The sequence below is a fragment of the Electrophorus electricus genome, chromosome 13 (genome assembly GCF_041902795.1).
Source record: "Electrophorus electricus isolate QZ-2024a chromosome 13, ASM4190279v1, whole genome shotgun sequence".
Taxonomy (NCBI): Eukaryota; Metazoa; Chordata; class Actinopteri; order Gymnotiformes; family Gymnotidae; genus Electrophorus; species Electrophorus electricus.
The window spans coordinates 19430079-19450264 of NC_137509.1; the positions used below are offsets into that span (position 1 = coordinate 19430079).

Sequence of the window (20186 nt, forward strand, 5' to 3'; positions counted from 1 at the left end):
CATCCCTTTAATTTATGTTCAAGCTATCATGTTCAAATTTGAAGTGCAGTGAATAATTAACTCAAACTATCTGTTAGCACCTGGGAATAGCAGATGCTGTAAGTTTTTTTTGCATCACTTTCATTTACTCTCCAACTCACATGCCTGAATGTGAAGTGCAGTGATTCATCAAAAAACTGTCTGTTAGTGCCTCCGTATACCAGATGTTGTAAGCTTTTATTGCATCATTTAATTTACATTCAAGATAACATTCTAGAATGTCAAGTGCAGGGATTAATAAAAAAATTGTCAGATTGGTCTTTGATCATATTTGCTATGATTAGGCAATTTGAGTAAGTGTTTAAGGCTTACGGCCTCACCAGCTTGAGAACGCCCAATCTCATCTGACCTTGGAAGCTAAGCAAGTTTGGGCCTGGGTAGTACTAAGGTGGGACCCTACCTAGGAATACCAGGTGCTGTAAGCTTTTCTTGCATCACTTTAATTTACTTTCAAGCTAACATGCTCAAATGTGAAGTGCAGTGATTAATAAAAAAAACTATCTGTTAGCACCTGGGAATAGCAGATGCTGTAAGTTTTTTTTGCATCACTTTCATTTACTCTCCAACTCACATGCCTGAATGTGAAGTGCAGTGATTCATCAAAAAACTATCTGTTAGCACCTTGGACTACGAGATGCTGTAAGCTTCTCTTGCATCACTTTAATTTACTGTCAAGATGACATGCTAGGATGTGAAATGCAGTGATTAATTAAAAAAACTATCTGTTGGCACCTGGGAATAGCAGATGCTGTAAGTTTTTGTTGAATCACTTTAATTTAATCTGCTACTGACAAGCTTCTATGTGAAGTGTACAGATTAAATAGAAATCTTTTAGTACCAGGGAATAGCAGGTGCTGTAAGATTGTATTGCATCCCTTTAATTTATGTTCAAGCTATCATGTTCAAATTTGAAGTGCAGTGAATAATTAACTCAAACTATCTGTTAGCACCTGGGAATAGCAGATGCTGTAAGTTTTTTTTGCATCACTTTCATTTACTCTCCAACTCACATGCCTGAATGTGAAGTGCAGTGATTCATCAAAAAACTGTCTGTTAGTGCCTCCGTATACCAGATGTTGTAAGCTTTTATTGCATCATTTAATTTACATTCAAGATAACATTCTAGAATGTCAAGTGCAGGGATTAATAAAAAAAATTGTCAGATTGGTCTTTGATCATATTTGCTATGATTAGGCAATTTGAGTAAGCGTATAAGGCTTACGGCCACACCAGCTTGAGAACGCCCAATCTCATCTGACCTTGGAAACTAAGCAAGTTTGGGCCTGGATAGTACTGAGGTGGGACCCTACCTAGGAATACCAGGTGCTGTAAGCTTTTATTGCATCACTTTAATTTACTTTCAAGATGACATGCTAGGATGTGAAGTGCAGTGATTAATTAAAAAAACTATCTGTTAGCACCTGGGAATAGCAGATGCTGTAAGTTTTTTTTGCATCACTTTCATTTACTCTCCAACTCACATGCCTGAATGTGAAGTGCAGTTATTCATCAAAAAAATATCTGTTAGCACCATGGACTACGAGATGCTGTAATCTTCTCTTGCATCACTTTAATTTACTGTCAAGATGACATGCTAGGATTTGAAGTGCAATGATTAATTAAAAAAAATATCTGTTAGCACCTGGGAATAGCAGATGCTGTAAGTTTTTGTTGCATCACTTTACTTTAATCTGCAACTGACAAGCTTGTATGTGAAGTGTACAGATTAAATAGAAATCTTTTAGTACCAGGGAATAGCAGGTGCTGTAAGATTGTATTACATCCCTTTAATTTATGTTCAAGCTATCATGTTCAAATTTGAAGTGCAGTGAATAATTAACTCAAACTATCTGTTAGCACCTGGGAATAGCAGATGCTGTAAGTTTTTTTTGCATCACTTTCATTTACTCTCCAACTCACATGCCTGAATGTGAAGTGCAGTGATTCATCAAAAAACTGTCTGTTAGTGCCTCCGTATACCAGATGTTGTAAGCTTTTATTGCATCATTTAATTTACATTCAAGATAACATTCTAGAATGTCAAGTGCAGGGATTAATAAAAAAATTTGTCAGATTGGTCTTTGATCATATTTGCTATGATTAGGCAATTTGAGTAAGTGTTTAAGGCTTACGGCCACACCAGCTTGAGAACGCCCAATCTCATCTGACCTTGGAAGCTAAACAAGTTTGGGCCTGGATAGTACTGAGGTGGGACCCTACCTAGGAATACCAGGTGCTGTAAGCTTTTCTTGCATCACTTTAATTTACTTTCAAGCTGACATGCTCAAATGTGAAGTGCAGTGATTAATAAAAAAAACTATCTGTTAGCACCTGGGAATAGCAGATGCTGTAAGTTTTTTTTGCATCACTTTCATTTACTCTCCAACTCACATGCCTGAATGTGAAGTGCAGTGATTCATCAAAAAACTGTCTGTTAGTGCCTCCGTATACCAGATGTTGTAAGCTTTTATTGCATCATTTAATTTACATTCAAGATAACATTCTAGAATGTCAAGTGCAGGGATTAATAAAAAAAATTGTCAGATTGGTCTTTGATCATATTTGCTATGATTAGGCAATTTGAGTAAGCGTATAAGGCTTACGGCCACACCAGCTTGAGAACGCCCAATCTCATCTGACCTTGGAAACTAAGCAAGTTTGGGCCTGGATAGTACTGAGGTGGGACCCTACCTAGGAATACCAGGTGCTGTAAGCTTTTATTGCATCACTTTAATTTACTTTCAAGATGACATGCTAGGATGTGAAGTGCAGTGATTAATTAAAAAAACTATCTGTTAGCACCTGGGAATAGCAGATGCTGTAAGTTTTTTTTGCATCACTTTCATTTACTCTCCAACTCACATGCCTGAATGTGAAGTGCAGTTATTCATCAAAAAAATATCTGTTAGCACCATGGACTACGAGATGCTGTAATCTTCTCTTGCATCACTTTAATTTACTGTCAAGATGACATGCTAGGATTTGAAGTGCAATGATTAATTAAAAAAAATATCTGTTAGCACCTGGGAATAGCAGATGCTGTAAGTTTTTGTTGCATCACTTTACTTTAATCTGCAACTGACAAGCTTGTATGTGAAGTGTACAGATTAAATAGAAATCTTTTAGTACCAGGGAATAGCAGGTGCTGTAAGATTGTATTACATCCCTTTAATTTATGTTCAAGCTATCATGTTCAAATTTGAAGTGCAGTGAATAATTAACTCAAACTATCTGTTAGCACCTGGGAATAGCAGATGCTGTAAGTTTTTTTTGCATCACTTTCATTTACTCTCCAACTCACATGCCTGAATGTGAAGTGCAGTGATTCATCAAAAAACTGTCTGTTAGTGCCTCCGTATACCAGATGTTGTAAGCTTTTATTGCATCATTTAATTTACATTCAAGATAACATTCTAGAATGTCAAGTGCAGGGATTAATAAAAAAATTTGTCAGATTGGTCTTTGATCATATTTGCTATGATTAGGCAATTTGAGTAAGTGTTTAAGGCTTACGGCCACACCAGCTTGAGAACGCCCAATCTCATCTGACCTTGGAAGCTAAACAAGTTTGGGCCTGGATAGTACTGAGGTGGGACCCTACCTAGGAATACCAGGTGCTGTAAGCTTTTCTTGCATCACTTTAATTTACTTTCAAGCTGACATGCTCAAATGTGAAGTGCAGTGATTAATAAAAAAAACTATCTGTTAGCACCTGGGAATAGCAGATGCTGTAAGTTTTTTTTGCATCACTTTCATTTACTCTCCAACTCACATGCCTGAATGTGAAGTGCAGTGATTCATCAAAAAACTGTCTGTTAGTGCCTCCGTATACCAGATGTTGTAAGCTTTTATTGCATCATTTAATTTACATTCAAGATAACATTCTAGAATGTCAAGTGCAGGGATTAATAAAAAAAATTGTCAGATTGGTCTTTGATCATATTTGCTATGATTAGGCAATTTGAGTAAGCGTATAAGGCTTACGGCCACACCAGCTTGAGAACGCCCAATCTCATCTGACCTTGGAAACTAAGCAAGTTTGGGCCTGGATAGTACTGAGGTGGGACCCTACCTAGGAATACCAGGTGCTGTAAGCTTTTATTGCATCACTTTAATTTACTTTCAAGATGACATGCTAGGATGTGAAGTGCAGTGATTAATTAAAAAAACTATCTGTTAGCACCTGGGAATAGCAGATGCTGTAAGTTTTTTTTGCATCACTTTCATTTACTCTCCAACTCACATGCCTGAATGTGAAGTGCAGTTATTCATCAAAAAAATATCTGTTAGCACCATGGACTACGAGATGCTGTAATCTTCTCTTGCATCACTTTAATTTACTGTCAAGATGACATGCTAGGATTTGAAGTGCAATGATTAATTAAAAAAAATATCTGTTAGCACCTGGGAATAGCAGATGCTGTAAGTTTTTGTTGCATCACTTTACTTTAATCTGCAACTGACAAGCTTGTATGTGAAGTGTACAGATTAAATAGAAATCTTTTAGTACCAGGGAATAGCAGGTGCTGTAAGATTGTATTACATCCCTTTAATTTATGTTCAAGCTATCATGTTCAAATTTGAAGTGCAGTGAATAATTAACTCAAACTATCTGTTAGCACCTGGGAATAGCAGATGCTGTAAGTTTTTTTTGCATCACTTTCATTTACTCTCCAACTCACATGCCTGAATGTGAAGTGCAGTGATTCATCAAAAAACTGTCTGTTAGTGCCTCCGTATACCAGATGTTGTAAGCTTTTATTGCATCATTTAATTTACATTCAAGATAACATTCTAGAATGTCAAGTGCAGGGATTAATAAAAAAATTTGTCAGATTGGTCTTTGATCATATTTGCTATGATTAGGCAATTTGAGTAAGTGTTTAAGGCTTACGGCCACACCAGCTTGAGAACGCCCAATCTCATCTGACCTTAGAAGCTAAACAAGTTTGGGCCTGGATAGTACTGAGGTGGGACCCTACCTAGGAATACCAGGTGCTGTAAGCTTTTCTTGCATCACTTTAATTTACTTTCAAGCTGACATGCTCAAATGTGAAGTGCAGTGATTAATAAAAAAAACTATCTGTTAGCACCTGGGAATAGCAGATGCTGTAAGTTTTTTTTGCATCACTTTCATTTACTCTCCAACTCACATGCCTGAATGTGAAGTGCAGTGATTCATCAAAAAACTGTCTGTTAGTGCCTCCGTATACCAGATGTTGTAAGCTTTTATTGCATCATTTAATTTACATTCAAGATAACATTCTAGAATGTCAAGTGCAGGGATTAATAAAAAAAATTGTCAGATTGGTCTTTGATCATATTTGCTATTATTAGGCAATTTGAGTAAGTGTTTAAGGCTTACGGCCACACCAGCTTGAGAACGCCCAATCTCATCTGACCTTGGAAGCTAAACAAGTTTGGGCCTGGATAGTACTGAGGTGGGACCCTACCTAGGAATACCAGGTGCTGTAAGCTTTTCTTGCATCACTTTAATTTACTTTCAAGCTGACATGCTCAAATGTGAAGTGCAGTGATTAATAAAAAAAACTATCTGTTAGCACCTGGGAATAGCAGATGCTGTAAGTTTTTTTTGCATCACTTTCATTTACTCTCCAACTCACATGCCTGAATGTGAAGTGCAGTTATTCATCAAAAACTATCTGTTAGCACCTTGGACTACGAGATGCTGTAAGCTTCTCTTGAATCACTTTAATTTACTGTCAAGATGACATGCTAGGATGTGAAATGCAGTGATTAATTAAAAAAACTATCTGTTAGCACCTGGGAATAGCAGATGCTGTAAGTTTTTGTTGCATCACTTTACTTTAATCTGCAACTGACAAGCTTGTATGTGAAGTGTACAGATTAAATAGAAATATTTTAGTACCAGGGAATAGCAGGTGCTGTAAGATTGTATTGCATCCCTTTAATTTATGTTCAAGCTATCATGTTCAAATTTGAAGTGCAGTGAATAATTAACTCAAACTATCTGTTAGCACCTGGGAATAGCAGATGCTGTAAGTTTTTTTTGCATCACTTTCATTTACTCTCCAACTCACATGCCTGAATGTGAAGTGCAGTGATTCATCAAAAAACTGTCTGTTAGTGCCTCCGTATACCAGATGTTGTAAGCTTTTATTGCATCATTTAATTTACATTCAAGATAACATTCTAGAATGTCAAGTGCAGGGATTAATAAAAAAAATTGTCAGATTGGTCTTTGATCATATTTGCTATGATTAGGCAATTTGAGTAAGTGTTTAAGGCTTATGGCCACACCAGCTTGAGAACGTCCAATCTCATCTGACCTTGGAAGCTAAGCAAGTTTGGGCCTGGATAGTACTGAGGTGGGACTCTACCTAGGAATACCAGGTGCTGTAAGCTCTTCTTGCATCACTTTAATTTACTTTCAAGCTGACATGCTCAAATGTGAAGTGCAGTGATTAATAAAAAAAAACTATCTGTTAGCACCTGGGAATAGCCGATGCTATAAGTTTTTTTTGCATCACTTTCATTTACTCTCCAACTCACATGCCTGAATGTGAAGTGCAGTTATTCATCAAAAATCTATCTGTTAGCACCTTGGACTACGAGATGCTGTTAAGCTTCTCTTGCATCACTTTAATTTACTTTCAAGATGGCATGCTAGGATGTGAAGTGCAGTGATTAATTAAAAAAACTATCTGTTAGCACCTGGGAATAGCAGATGCTGTAAGTTTTTGTTGCATCACTTTACTCTAATCTGCAACTGACAAGCTTGTATGTGAAGTGTACAGATTAAATAGAAATCTTTTAGTACCAGGGAATAGCAGGTGCTGTAAGACTGTATTCCATCCCTTTAATTTATGTTCAAGCTATCATGTTCAAATTTGAAGTGCAGTGAATAATTAACTCAAACTATCTGTTAGCACCTGGGAATAGCAGATGCTGTAAGTTTTTTTTGCATCACTTTCATTTACTCTCCAACTCACATGCCTGAATGTGAAGTGCAGTGATTCATCAAAAAACTGTCTGTTAGTGCCTCCGTATACCAGATGTTGTAAGCTTTTATTGCATCATTTAATTTACATTCAAGATAACATTCTAGAATGTCAAGTGCAGGGATTAATAAAAAAAATTGTCAGATTGGTCTTTGATCATATTTGCTATGATTAGGCAATTTGAGTAAGTGTTTAAGGCTTACGGCCACACCAGCTTGAGAACGTCCAATCTCATCTGACCTTGGAAGCTAAGCAAGTTTGGGCCTGGATAGTACTGAGCTGGGACTCTACCTAGGAATACCAGGTGCTGTAAGCTCTTCTTGCATCACTTTAATTTACTTTCAAGCTGACATGCTCAAATGTGAAGTGCAGTGATTAATAAAAAAAAACTATCTGTTAGCACCTGGGAATAGCCGATGCTGTAAGTTTTTTTTGCATCACTTTCATTTACTCTCCAACTCACATGCCTGAATGTGAAGTGCAGTTATTCATCAAAAAAATATCTGTTAGCACCATGGACTACGAGATGCTGTAATCTTCTCTTGCATCACTTTAATTTACTGTCAAGATGACATGCTAGGATTTGAAGTGCAGTGATTAATTAAAAAAAATATCTGTTAGCACCTGGGAATAGCAGATGCTGTAAGTTTTTGTTGCATCACTTTACTTTAATCTGCAACTGACAAGCTTGTATGTGAAGTGTACAGATTAAAAAGAAATCTTTTAGTACCAGGGAATAGCAGGTGCTGTAAGATTGTATTGCATCCCTTTAATTTATGTTCAAGCTATCATGTTCAAATTTGAAGTGCAGTGAATAATTAACTCAAACTATCTGTTAGCACCTGGGAATAGCAGATGCTGTAAGTTTTTTTTGCATCACTTTCATTTACTCTCCAACTCACATGCCTGAATGTGAAGTGCAGTGATTCATCAAAAAACTGTCTGTTAGTGCCTCCGTATACCAGATGTTGTAAGCTTTTATTGCATCATTTAATTTACATTCAAGATAACATTCTAGAATGTCAAGTGCAGGGATTAATAAAAAAAATTGTCAGATTGGTCTTTGATCATATTTGCTATTATTAGGCAATTTGAGTAAGTGTTTAAGGCTTACGGCCACACCAGCTTGAGAACGCCCAATCTCATCTGACCTTGGAAGCTAAACAAGTTTGGGCCTGGATAGTACTGAGGTGGGACCCTACCTAGGAATACCAGGTGCTGTAAGCTTTTCTTGCATCACTTTAATTTACTTTCAAGCTGACATGCTCAAATGTGAAGTGCAGTGATTAATAAAAAAAACTATCTGTTAGCACCTGGGAATAGCAGATGCTGTAAGTTTTTTTTGCATCACTTTCATTTACTCTCCAACTCACATGCCTGAATGTGAAGTGCAGTTATTCATCAAAAACTATCTGTTAGCACCTTGGACTACGAGATGCTGTAAGCTTCTCTTGAATCACTTTAATTTACTGTCAAGATGACATGCTAGGATGTGAAGTGCAGTGATTAATTAAAAAAAATATCTGTTAGCACCTGGGAATAGCAGATGCTGTAAGTTTTTGTTGCATCACTTTACTTTAATCTGCAACTGACAAGCTTGTATGTGAAGTGTACAGATTAAAAAGAAATCTTTTAGTACCAGGGAATAGCAGGTGCTGTAAGATTGTATTGCATCCCTTTAATTTATGTTCAAGCTATCATGTTCAAATTTGAAGTGCAGTGAATAATTAACTCAAACTATCTGTTAGCACCTGGGAATAGCAGATGCTGTAAGTTTTTTTTGCATCACTTTCATTTACTCTCCAACTCACATGCCTGAATGTGAAGTGCAGTGATTCATCAAAAAACTGTCTGTTAGTGCCTCCGTATACCAGATGTTGTAAGCTTTTATTGCATCATTTAATTTACATTCAAGATAACATTCTAGAATGTCAAGTGCAGGGATTAATAAAAAAAATTGTCAGATTGGTCTTTGATCATATTTGCTATTATTAGGCAATTTGAGTAAGTGTTTAAGGCTTACGGCCACACCAGCTTGAGAACGCCCAATCTCATCTGACCTTGGAAGCTAAACAAGTTTGGGCCTGGATAGTACTGAGGTGGGACCCTACCTAGGAATACCAGGTGCTGTAAGCTTTTCTTGCATCACTTTAATTTACTTTCAAGCTGACATGCTCAAATGTGAAGTGCAGTGATTAATAAAAAAAACTATCTGTTAGCACCTGGGAATAGCAGATGCTGTAAGTTTTTTTTGCATCACTTTCATTTACTCTCCAACTCACATGCCTGAATGTGAAGTGCAGTTATTCATCAAAAACTATCTGTTAGCACCTTGGACTACGAGATGCTGTAAGCTTCTCTTGAATCACTTTAATTTACTGTCAAGATGACATGCTAGGATGTGAAATGCAGTGATTAATTAAAAAAACTATCTGTTAGCACCTGGGAATAGCAGATGCTGTAAGTTTTTGTTGCATCACTTTACTTTAATCTGCAACTGACAAGCTTGTATGTGAAGTGTACAGATTAAATAGAAATATTTTAGTACCAGGGAATAGCAGGTGCTGTAAGATTGTATTGCATCCCTTTAATTTATGTTCAAGCTATCATGTTCAAATTTGAAGTGCAGTGAATAATTAACTCAAACTATCTGTTAGCACCTGGGAATAGCAGATGCTGTAAGTTTTTTTTGCATCACTTTCATTTACTCTCCAACTCACATGCCTGAATGTGAAGTGCAGTGATTCATCAAAAAACTGTCTGTTAGTGCCTCCGTATACCAGATGTTGTAAGCTTTTATTGCATCATTTAATTTACATTCAAGATAACATTCTAGAATGTCAAGTGCAGGGATTAATAAAAAAAATTGTCAGATTGGTCTTTGATCATATTTGCTATGATTAGGCAATTTGAGTAAGTGTTTAAGGCTTACGGCCACACCAGCTTGAGAACGTCCAATCTCATCTGACCTTGGAAGCTAAGCAAGTTTGGGCCTGGATAGTACTGAGGTGGGACTCTACCTAGGAATACCAGGTGCTGTAAGCTCTTCTTGCATCACTTTAATTTACTTTCAAGCTGACATGCTCAAATGTGAAGTGCAGTGATTAATAAAAAAAAACTATCTGTTAGCACCTGGGAATAGCCGATGCTGTAAGTTTTTTTTGCATCACTTTCATTTACTCTCCAACTCACATGCCTGAATGTGAAGTGCAGTTATTCATCAAAAATCTATCTGTTAGCACCTTGGACTACGAGATGCTGTTAAGCTTCTCTTGCATCACTTTAATTTACTTTCAAGATGACATGCTAGGATGTGAAGTGCAGTGATTAATTAAAAAAACTATCTGTTAGCACCTGGGAATAGCAGATGCTGTAAGTTTTTGTTGCATCACTTTACTCTAATCTGCAACTGACAAGCTTGTATGTGAAGTGCACAGATTAAATAGAAATCTTTTAGTACCAGGGAATAGCAGGTGCTGTAAGACTGTATTCCATCCCTTTAATTTATGTTCAAGCTATCATGTTCAAATTTGAAGTGCAGTGAATAATTAACTCAAACTATCTGTTAGCACCTGGGAATAGCAGATGCTGTAAGTTTTTTTTGCATCACTTTCGTTTACTCTCCAACTCACATGCCTGAATGTGAAGTGCAGTGATTCATCAAAAAACTGTCTGTTAGTGCCTCCGTATACCAGATGTTGTAAGCTTTTATTGCATCATTTAATTTACATTCAAGATAACATTCTAGAATGTCAAGTGCAGGGATTAATAAAAAAAATTGTCAGATTGGTCTTTGATCATATTTGCTATGATTAGGCAATTTGAGTAAGTGTTTAAGGCTTACGGCCACACCAGCTTGAGAAAGTGCAATCTCATCTGACCTTGGAAGCTAAGCAAGTTTGGGCCTGGATAGTACTGAGGTGGGACTCTACCTAGGAATACCAGGTGCTGTAAGCTCTTCTTGCATCACTTTAATTTACTTTCAAGCTGACATGCTCAAATGTGAAGTGCAGTGATTAATAAAAAAAAACTATCTGTTAGCACCTGGGAATAGCCGATGCTGTAAGTTTTTTTTGCATCACTTTCATTTACTCTCCAACTCACATGCCTGAATGTGAAGTGCAGTTATTCATCAAAAAAATATCTGTTAGCACCATGGACTACGAGATGCTGTAATCTTCTCTTGCATCACTTTAATTTACTGTCAAGATGACATGCTAGGATTTGAAGTGCAGTAATTAATTAAAAAAAATATCTGTTAGCACCTGGGAATAGCAGATGCTGTAAGTTTTTGTTGCATCACTTTACTTTAATCTGCAACTGACAAGCTTGTATGTGAAGTGTACAGATTAAAAAGAAATCTTTTAGTACCAGGGAATAGCAGGTGCTGTAAGATTGTATTGCATCCCTTTAATTTATGTTCAAGCTATCATGTTCAAATTTGAAGTGCAGTGAATAATTAACTCAAACTATCTGTTAGCACCTGGGAATAGCAGATGCTGTAAGTTTTTTTTGCATCACTTTCATTTACTCTCCAACTCACATGCCTGAATGTGAAGTGCAGTGATTCATCAAAAAACTGTCTGTTAGTGCCTCCGTATACCAGATGTTGTAAGCTTTTATTGCATCATTTAATTTACATTCAAGATAACATTCTAGAATGTCAAGTGCAGGGATTAATAAAAAAAATTGTCAGATTGGTCTTTGATCATATTTGCTATTATTAGGCAATTTGAGTAAGTGTTTAAGGCTTACGGCCACACCAGCTTGAGAACGCCCAATCTCATCTGACCTTGGAAGCTAAACAAGTTTGGGCCTGGATAGTACTGAGGTGGGACCCTACCTAGGAATACCAGGTGCTGTAAGCTTTTCTTGCATCACTTTAATTTACTTTCAAGCTGACATGCTCAAATGTGAAGTGCAGTGATTAATAAAAAAAACTATCTGTTAGCACCTGGGAATAGCAGATGCTGTAAGTTTTTTTTGCATCACTTTCATTTACTCTCCAACTCACATGCCTGAATGTGAAGTGCAGTTATTCATCAAAAACTATCTGTTAGCACCTTGGACTACGAGATGCTGTAAGCTTCTCTTGAATCACTTTAATTTACTGTCAAGATGACATGCTAGGATGTGAAATGCAGTGATTAATTAAAAAAACTATCTGTTAGCACCTGGGAATAGCAGATGCTGTAAGTTTTTGTTGCATCACTTTACTTTAATCTGCAACTGACAAGCTTGTATGTGAAGTGTACAGATTAAATAGAAATATTTTAGTACCAGGGAATAGCAGGTGCTGTAAGATTGTATTGCATCCCTTTAATTTATGTTCAAGCTATCATGTTCAAATTTGAAGTGCAGTGAATAATTAACTCAAACTATCTGTTAGCACCTGGGAATAGCAGATGCTGTAAGTTTTTTTTGCATCACTTTCATTTACTCTCCAACTCACATGCCTGAATGTGAAGTGCAGTGATTCATCAAAAAACTGTCTGTTAGTGCCTCCGTATACCAGATGTTGTAAGCTTTTATTGCATCATTTAATTTACATTCAAGATAACATTCTAGAATGTCAAGTGCAGGGATTAATAAAAAAAATTGTCAGATTGGTCTTTGATCATATTTGCTATGATTAGGCAATTTGAGTAAGTGTTTAAGGCTTACGGCCACACCAGCTTGAGAACGTCCAATCTCATCTGACCTTGGAAGCTAAGCAAGTTTGGGCCTGGATAGTACTGAGGTGGGACTCTCCCTAGGAATACCAGGTGCTGTAAGCTCTTCTTGCATCACTTTAATTTACTTTCAAGCTGACATGCTCAAATGTGAAGTGCAGTGATTAATAAAAAAAAACTATCTGTTAGCACCTGGGAATAGCCGATGCTGTAAGTTTTTTTTGCATCACTTTCATTTACTCTCCAACTCACATGCCTGAATGTGAAGTGCAGTTATTCATCAAAAATCTATCTGTTAGCACCTTGGACTACGAGATGCTGTTAAGCTTCTCTTGCATCACTTTAATTTACTTTCAAGATGACATGCTAGGATGTGAAGTGCAGTGATTAATTAAAAAAACTATCTGTTAGCACCTGGGAATAGCAGATGCTGTAAGTTTTTGTTGCATCACTTTACTCTAATCTGCAACTGACAAGCTTGTATGTGAAGTGTACAGATTAAATAGAAATCTTTTAGTACCAGGGAATAGCAGGTGCTGTAAGACTGTATTCCATCCCTTTAATTTATGTTCAAGCTATCATGTTCAAATTTGAAGTGCAGTGAATAATTAACTCAAACTATCTGTTAGCACCTGGGAATAGCAGATGCTGTAAGTTTTTTTTTGCATCACTTTCATTTACTCTCCAACTCACATGCCTGAATGTGAAGTGCAGTGATTCATCAAAAAACTGTCTGTTAGTGCCTCCGTATACCAGATGTTGTAAGCTTTTATTGCATCATTTAATTTACATTCAAGATAACATTCTAGAATGTCAAGTGCAGGGATTAATAAAAAAAATTGTCAGATTGGTCTTTGATCATATTTGCTATGATTAGGCAATTTGAGTAAGTGTTTAAGGCTTACGGCCACACCAGCTTGAGAAAGTGCAATCTCATCTGACCTTGGAAGCTAAGCAAGTTTGGGCCTGGATAGTACTGAGGTGGGACTCTACCTAGGAATACCAGGTGCTGTAAGCTCTTCTTGCATCACTTTAATTTACTTTCAAGCTGACATGCTCAAATGTGAAGTGCAGTGATTAATAAAAAAAAACTATCTGTTAGCACCTGGGAATAGCCGATGCTGTAAGTTTTTTTTGCATCACTTTCATTTACTCTCCAACTCACATGCCTGAATGTGAAGTGCAGTTATTCATCAAAAATCTATCTGTTAGCACCTTGGACTACGAGATGCTGTAAGCTTCTCTTGCATCACTTTAATTTACTGTCAAGATGACATGCTAGGATGTGAAATGCAGTGATTAATTAAAAAAACTATCTGTTGGCACCTGGGAATAGCAGATGCTGTAAGTTTTTGTTGAATCACTTTAATTTAATCTGCTACTGACAAGCTTGTATGTGAAGTGTACAGATTAAATAGAAATCTTTTAGTACCAGGGAATAGCAGGTGCTGTAAGATTGTATTGCATCCCTTTAATTTATGTTCAAGCTATCATGTTCAAATTTGAAGTGCAGTGAATAATTAACTCAAACTATCTGTTAGCACCTGGGAATAGCAGATGCTGTAAGTTTTTTTTGCATCACTTTCATTTACTCTCCAACTCACATGCCTGAATGTGAAGTGCAGTGATTCATCAAAAAACTGTCTGTTAGTGCCTCCGTATACCAGATGTTGTAAGCTTTTATTGCATCATTTAATTTACATTCAAGATAACATTCTAGAATGTCAAGTGCAGGGATTAATAAAAAAAATTGTCAGATTGGTCTTTGATCATATTTGCTATGATTAGGCAATTTGAGTAAGTGTTTAAGGCTTACGGCCACACCAGCTTGAGAACGTCCAATCTCATCTGACCTTGGAAGCTAAGCAAGTTTGGGCCTGGATAGTACTGAGGTGGGACTCTACCTAGGAATACCAGGTGCTGTAAGCTCTTCTTGCATCACTTTAATTTACTTTCAAGCTGACATGCTCAAATGTGAAGTGCAGTGATTAATAAAAAAAAACTATCTGTTAGCACCTGGGAATAGCCGATGCTGTAAGTTTTTTTTGCATCACTTTCATTTACTCTCCAACTCACATGCCTGAATGTGAAGTGCAGTTATTCATCAAAAATCTATCTGTTAGCACCTTGGACTACGAGATGCTGTTAAGCTTCTCTTGCATCACTTTAATTTACTTTCAAGATGACATGCTAGGATGTGAAGTGCAGTGATTAATTAAAAAAACTATCTGTTAGCACCTGGGAATAGCAGATGCTGTAAGTTTTTGTTGCATCACTTTACTCTAATCTGCAACTGACAAGCTTGTATGTGAAGTGTACAGATTAAATAGAAATCTTTTAGTACCAGGGAATAGCAGGTGCTGTAAGACTGTATTCCATCCCTTTAATTTATGTTCAAGCTATCATGTTCAAATTTGAAGTGCAGTGAATAATTAACTCAAACTATCTGTTAGCACCTGGGAATAGCAGATGCTGTAAGTTTTTTTTGCATCACTTTCATTTACTCTCCAACTCACATGCCTGAATGTGAAGTGCAGTGATTCATCAAAAAACTGTCTGTTAGTGCCTCCGTATACCAGATGTTGTAAGCTTTTATTGCATCATTTAATTTACATTCAAGATAACATTCTAGAATGTCAAGTGCAGGGATTAATAAAAAAAATTGTCAGATTGGTCTTTGATCATATTTGCTATGATTAGGCAATTTGAGTAAGTGTTTAAGGCTTACGGCCACACCAGCTTGAGAAAGTGCAATCTCATCTGACCTTGGAAGCTAAGCAAGTTTGGGCCTGGATAGTACTGAGGTGGGACTCTACCTAGGAATACCAGGTGCTGTAAGCTCTTCTTGCATCACTTTAATTTACTTTCAAGCTGACATGCTCAAATGTGAAGTGCAGTGATTAATAAAAAAAAACTATCTGTTAGCACCTGGGAATAGCCGATGCTGTAAGTTTTTTTTGCATCACTTTCATTTACTCTCCAACTCACATGCCTGAATGTGAAGTGCAGTTATTCATCAAAAATCTATCTGTTAGCACCTTGGACTACGAGATGCTGTAAGCTTCTCTTGCATCACTTTAATTTACTGTCAAGATGACATGCTAGGATGTGAAATGCAGTGATTAATTAAAAAAACTATCTGTTGGCACCTGGGAATAGCAGATGCTGTAAGTTTTTGTTGAATCACTTTAATTTAATCTGCTACTGACAAGCTTGTATGTGAAGTGTACAGATTAAATAGAAATCTTTTAGTACCAGGGAATAGCAGGTGCTGTAAGATTGTATTGCATCCCTTTAATTTATGTTCAAGCTATCATGTTCAAATTTGAAGTGCAGTGAATAATTAACTCAAACTATCTGTTAGCACCTGGGAATAGCAGATGCTGTAAGTTTTTTTTGCATCACTTTCATTTACTCTCCAACTCACATGCCTGAATGTGAAGTGCAGTGATTCATCAAAAAACTGTCTGTTAGTGCCTCCGTATACCAGATGTTGTAAGCTTTTATTGCATCATTTAATTTACATTCAAGATAACATTCTAGAATGTCAAGTGCAGGGATTAATAAAAAAAATTGTCAGATTGGTCTTTGATCATATTTGCTATGATTAGGCAATTTGAGTAAGTGTTTAAGGCTTACGGCCACACCAGCTTGAGAAAGTGCAATCTCATCTGACCTTGGAAGCTAAGCAAGTTTGGGCCTGGATAGTACTGAGGTGGGACCCTACCTAGGAATACCAGGTGCTGTAAGCTCTTCTTGCATCACTTTAATTTACTTTCAAGCTGACATGCTCAAATGTGAAGTGCAGTGATTAATAAAAAAAAACTATCTGTTAGCACCTGGGAATAGCCGATGCTGTAAGTGTTTTTTTGCATCACTTTCATTTACTCTCCAACTCACATGCCTGAATGTGAAGTGCAGTTATTCATCAAAAATCTATCTGTTAGCACCTTGGACTACGAGATGCTGTTAAGCTTCTCTTGCATCACTTTAATTTACTTTCAAGATGACATGCTAGGATGTGAAGTGCAGTGATTAATTAAAAAAACTATCTGTTAGCACCTGGGAATAGCAGATGCTGTAAGTTTTTGTTGCATCACTTTACTCTAATCTGCAACTGACAAGCTTGTATGTGAAGTGTACAGATTAAATAGAAATCTTTTAGTACCAGGGAATAGCAGGTGCTGTAAGACTGTATTCCATCCCTTTAATTTATGTTCAAGCTATCATGTTCAAATTTGAAGTGCAGTGAATAATTAACTCAAACTATCTGTTAGCACCTGGGAATAGCAGATGCTGTAAGTTTTTTTTGCATCACTTTCGTTTACTCTCCAACTCACATGCCTGAATGTGAAGTGCAGTGATTCATCAAAAAACTGTCTGTTAGTGCCTCCGTATACCAGATGTTGTAAGCTTTTATTGCATCATTTAATTTACATTCAAGATAACATTCTAGAATGTCAAGTGCAGGGATTAATAAAAAAAATTGTCAGATTGGTCTTTGATCATATTTGCTATGATTAGGCAATTTGAGTAAGTGTTTAAGGCTTACGGCCACACCAGCTTGAGAAAGTGCAATCTCATCTGACCTTGGAAGCTAAGCAAGTTTGGGCCTGGATAGTACTGAGGTGGGACTCTACCTAGGAATACCAGGTGCTGTAAGCTCTTCTTGCATCACTTTAATTTACTTTCAAGCTGACATGCTCAAATGTGAAGTGCAGTGATTAATAAAAAAAAACTATCTGTTAGCACCTGGGAATAGCCGATGCTGTAAGTTTTTTTTGCATCACTTTCATTTACTCTCCAACTCACATGCCTGAATGTGAAGTGCAGTTATTCATCAAAAAAATATCTGTTAGCACCATGGACTACGAGATGCTGTAATCTTCTCTTGCATCACTTTAATTTACTGTCAAGATGACATGCTAGGATTTGAAGTGCAGTAATTAATTAAAAAAAATATCTGTTAGCACCTGGGAATAGCAGATGCTGTAAGTTTTTGTTGCATCACTTTACTTTAATCTGCAACTGACAAGCTTGTATGTGAAGTGTACAGATTAAAAAGAAATCTTTTAGTACCAGGGAATAGCAGGTGCTGTAAGATTGTATTGCATCCCTTTAATTTATGTTCAAGCTATCATGTTCAAATTTGAAGTGCAGTGAATAATTAACTCAAACTATCTGTTAGCACCTGGGAATAGCAGATGCTGTAAGTTTTTTTTGCATCACTTTCATTTACTCTCCAACTCACATGCCTGAATGTGAAGTGCAGTGATTCATCAAAAAACTGTCTGTTAGTGCCTCCGTATACCAGATGTTGTAAGCTTTTATTGCATCATTTAATTTACATTCAAGATAACATTCTAGAATGTCAAGTGCAGGGATTAATAAAAAAAATTGTCAGATTGGTCTTTGATCATATTTGCTATTATTAGGCAATTTGAGTAAGTGTTTAAGGCTTACGGCCACACCAGCTTGAGAACGCCCAATCTCATCTGACCTTGGAAGCTAAACAAGTTTGGGCCTGGATAGTACTGAGGTGGGACCCTACCTAGGAATACCAGGTGCTGTAAGCTTTTCTTGCATCACTTTAATTTACTTTCAAGCTGACATGCTCAAATGTGAAGTGCAGTGATTAATAAAAAAAACTATCTGTTAGCACCTGGGAATAGCAGATGCTGTAAGTTTTTTTTGCATCACTTTCATTTACTCTCCAACTCACATGCCTGAATGTGAAGTGCAGTTATTCATCAAAAACTATCTGTTAGCACCTTGGACTACGAGATGCTGTAAGCTTCTCTTGAATCACTTTAATTTACTGTCAAGATGACATGCTAGGATGTGAAATGCAGTGATTAATTAAAAAAACTATCTGTTAGCACCTGGGAATAGCAGATGCTGTAAGTTTTTGTTGCATCACTTTACTTTAATCTGCAACTGACAAGCTTGTATGTGAAGTGTACAGATTAAATAGAAATATTTTAGTACCAGGGAATAGCAGGTGCTGTAAGATTGTATTGCATCCCTTTAATTTATGTTGAAGCTATCATGTTCAAATTTGAAGTGCAGTGAATAATTAACTCAAACTATCTGTTAGCACCTGGGAATAGCAGATGCTGTAAGTTTTTTTTGCATCACTTTCATTTACTCTCCAACTCACATGCCTGAATGTGAAGTGCAGTGATTCATCAAAAAACTGTCTGTTAGTGCCTCCGTATACCAGATGTTGTAAGCTTTTATTGCATCATTTAATTTACATTCAAGATAACATTCTAGAATGTCAAGTGCAGGGATTAATAAAAAAAATTGTCAGATTGGTCTTTGATCATATTTGCTATGATTAGGCAATTTGAGTAAGTGTTTAAGGCTTACGGCCACACCAGCTTGAGAACGTCCAATCTCATCTGACCTTGGAAGCTAAGCAAGTTTGGGCCTGGATAGTACTGAGGTGGGACTCTCCCTAGGAATACCAGGTGCTGTAAGCTCTTCTTGCATCACTTTAATTTACTTTCAAGCTGACATGCTCAAATGTGAAGTGCAGTGATTAATAAAAAAAAACTATCTGTTAGCACCTGGGAATAGCCGATGCTGTAAGTTTTTTTTGCATCACTTTCATTTACTCTCCAACTCACATGCCTGAATGTGAAGTGCAGTTATTCATCAAAAATCTATCTGTTAGCACCTTGGACTACGAGATGCTGTTAAGCTTCTCTTGCATCACTTTAATTTACTTTCAAGATGACATGCTAGGATGTGAAGTGCAGTGATTAATTAAAAAAACTATCTGTTAGCACCTGGGAATAGCAGATGCTGTAAGTTTTTGTTGCATCACTTTACTCTAATCTGCAACTGACAAGCTTGTATGTGAAGTGTACAGATTAAATAGAAATCTTTTAGTACCAGGGAATAGCAGGTGCTGTAAGACTGTATTCCATCCCTTTAATTTATGTTCAAGCTATCATGTTCAAATTTGAAGTGCAGTGAATAATTAACTCAAACTATCTGTTAGCACCTGGGAATAGCAGATGCTGTAAGTTTTTTTTGCATCACTTTCATTTACTCTCCAACTCACATGCCTGAATGTGAAGTGCAGTGATTCATCAAAAAACTGTCTGTTAGTGCCTCCGTATACCAGATGTTGTAAGCTTTTATTGCATCATTTAATTTACATTCAAGATAACATTCTAGAATGTCAAGTGCAGGGATTAATAAAAAAAATTGTCAGATTGGTCTTTGATCATATTTGCTATGATTAGGCAATTTGAGTAAGTGTTTAAGGCTTACGGCCACACCAGCTTGAGAAAGTGCAATCTCATCTGACCTTGGAAGCTAAGCAAGTTTGGGCCTGGATAGTACTGAGGTGGGACTCTACCTAGGAATACCAGGTGCTGTAAGCTCTTCTTGCATCACTTTAATTTACTTTCAAGCTGACATGCTCAAATGTGAAGTGCAGTGATTAATAAAAAAAAACTATCTGTTAGCACCTGGGAAT

General features: G+C 36.8%; 24 pseudogenes; all 24 read left to right on the top strand.

The window, feature by feature from the left end:
- Positions 1 to 345: 345 nt before the first annotated feature.
- LOC145647058 (5S ribosomal RNA) lies at positions 346 to 464 on the top strand (annotated as a pseudogene).
- Positions 465 to 1255: 791 nt separating this feature from the next.
- On the top strand, positions 1256 to 1374 carry LOC145648709 (5S ribosomal RNA; annotated as a pseudogene).
- Positions 1375 to 2165: 791 nt separating this feature from the next.
- LOC145647201 (5S ribosomal RNA) lies at positions 2166 to 2284 on the top strand (annotated as a pseudogene).
- A 352-nt stretch (positions 2285 to 2636) lies between these two features.
- LOC145648710 (5S ribosomal RNA) lies at positions 2637 to 2755 on the top strand (annotated as a pseudogene).
- Positions 2756 to 3546: 791 nt separating this feature from the next.
- LOC145647203 (5S ribosomal RNA) lies at positions 3547 to 3665 on the top strand (annotated as a pseudogene).
- Positions 3666 to 4017: 352 nt separating this feature from the next.
- LOC145648712 (5S ribosomal RNA) lies at positions 4018 to 4136 on the top strand (annotated as a pseudogene).
- Positions 4137 to 4927: 791 nt separating this feature from the next.
- Positions 4928 to 5046, top strand: LOC145649518 (5S ribosomal RNA; annotated as a pseudogene).
- A 352-nt stretch (positions 5047 to 5398) lies between these two features.
- Positions 5399 to 5517, top strand: LOC145647204 (5S ribosomal RNA; annotated as a pseudogene).
- A 790-nt stretch (positions 5518 to 6307) lies between these two features.
- On the top strand, positions 6308 to 6426 carry LOC145648650 (5S ribosomal RNA; annotated as a pseudogene).
- Positions 6427 to 7219: 793 nt separating this feature from the next.
- On the top strand, positions 7220 to 7338 carry LOC145648425 (5S ribosomal RNA; annotated as a pseudogene).
- A 792-nt stretch (positions 7339 to 8130) lies between these two features.
- On the top strand, positions 8131 to 8249 carry LOC145647205 (5S ribosomal RNA; annotated as a pseudogene).
- A 790-nt stretch (positions 8250 to 9039) lies between these two features.
- Positions 9040 to 9158, top strand: LOC145647206 (5S ribosomal RNA; annotated as a pseudogene).
- A 790-nt stretch (positions 9159 to 9948) lies between these two features.
- Positions 9949 to 10067, top strand: LOC145647811 (5S ribosomal RNA; annotated as a pseudogene).
- Positions 10068 to 10860: 793 nt separating this feature from the next.
- On the top strand, positions 10861 to 10979 carry LOC145650751 (5S ribosomal RNA; annotated as a pseudogene).
- A 792-nt stretch (positions 10980 to 11771) lies between these two features.
- LOC145647207 (5S ribosomal RNA) lies at positions 11772 to 11890 on the top strand (annotated as a pseudogene).
- A 790-nt stretch (positions 11891 to 12680) lies between these two features.
- LOC145647992 (5S ribosomal RNA) lies at positions 12681 to 12799 on the top strand (annotated as a pseudogene).
- Positions 12800 to 13593: 794 nt separating this feature from the next.
- LOC145650752 (5S ribosomal RNA) lies at positions 13594 to 13712 on the top strand (annotated as a pseudogene).
- Positions 13713 to 14504: 792 nt separating this feature from the next.
- LOC145647812 (5S ribosomal RNA) lies at positions 14505 to 14623 on the top strand (annotated as a pseudogene).
- Positions 14624 to 15416: 793 nt separating this feature from the next.
- LOC145650753 (5S ribosomal RNA) lies at positions 15417 to 15535 on the top strand (annotated as a pseudogene).
- A 792-nt stretch (positions 15536 to 16327) lies between these two features.
- On the top strand, positions 16328 to 16446 carry LOC145650881 (5S ribosomal RNA; annotated as a pseudogene).
- A 794-nt stretch (positions 16447 to 17240) lies between these two features.
- Positions 17241 to 17359, top strand: LOC145650754 (5S ribosomal RNA; annotated as a pseudogene).
- A 792-nt stretch (positions 17360 to 18151) lies between these two features.
- LOC145647208 (5S ribosomal RNA) lies at positions 18152 to 18270 on the top strand (annotated as a pseudogene).
- A 790-nt stretch (positions 18271 to 19060) lies between these two features.
- LOC145647993 (5S ribosomal RNA) lies at positions 19061 to 19179 on the top strand (annotated as a pseudogene).
- Positions 19180 to 19972: 793 nt separating this feature from the next.
- Positions 19973 to 20091, top strand: LOC145650755 (5S ribosomal RNA; annotated as a pseudogene).
- Positions 20092 to 20186: the final 95 nt, after the last annotated feature.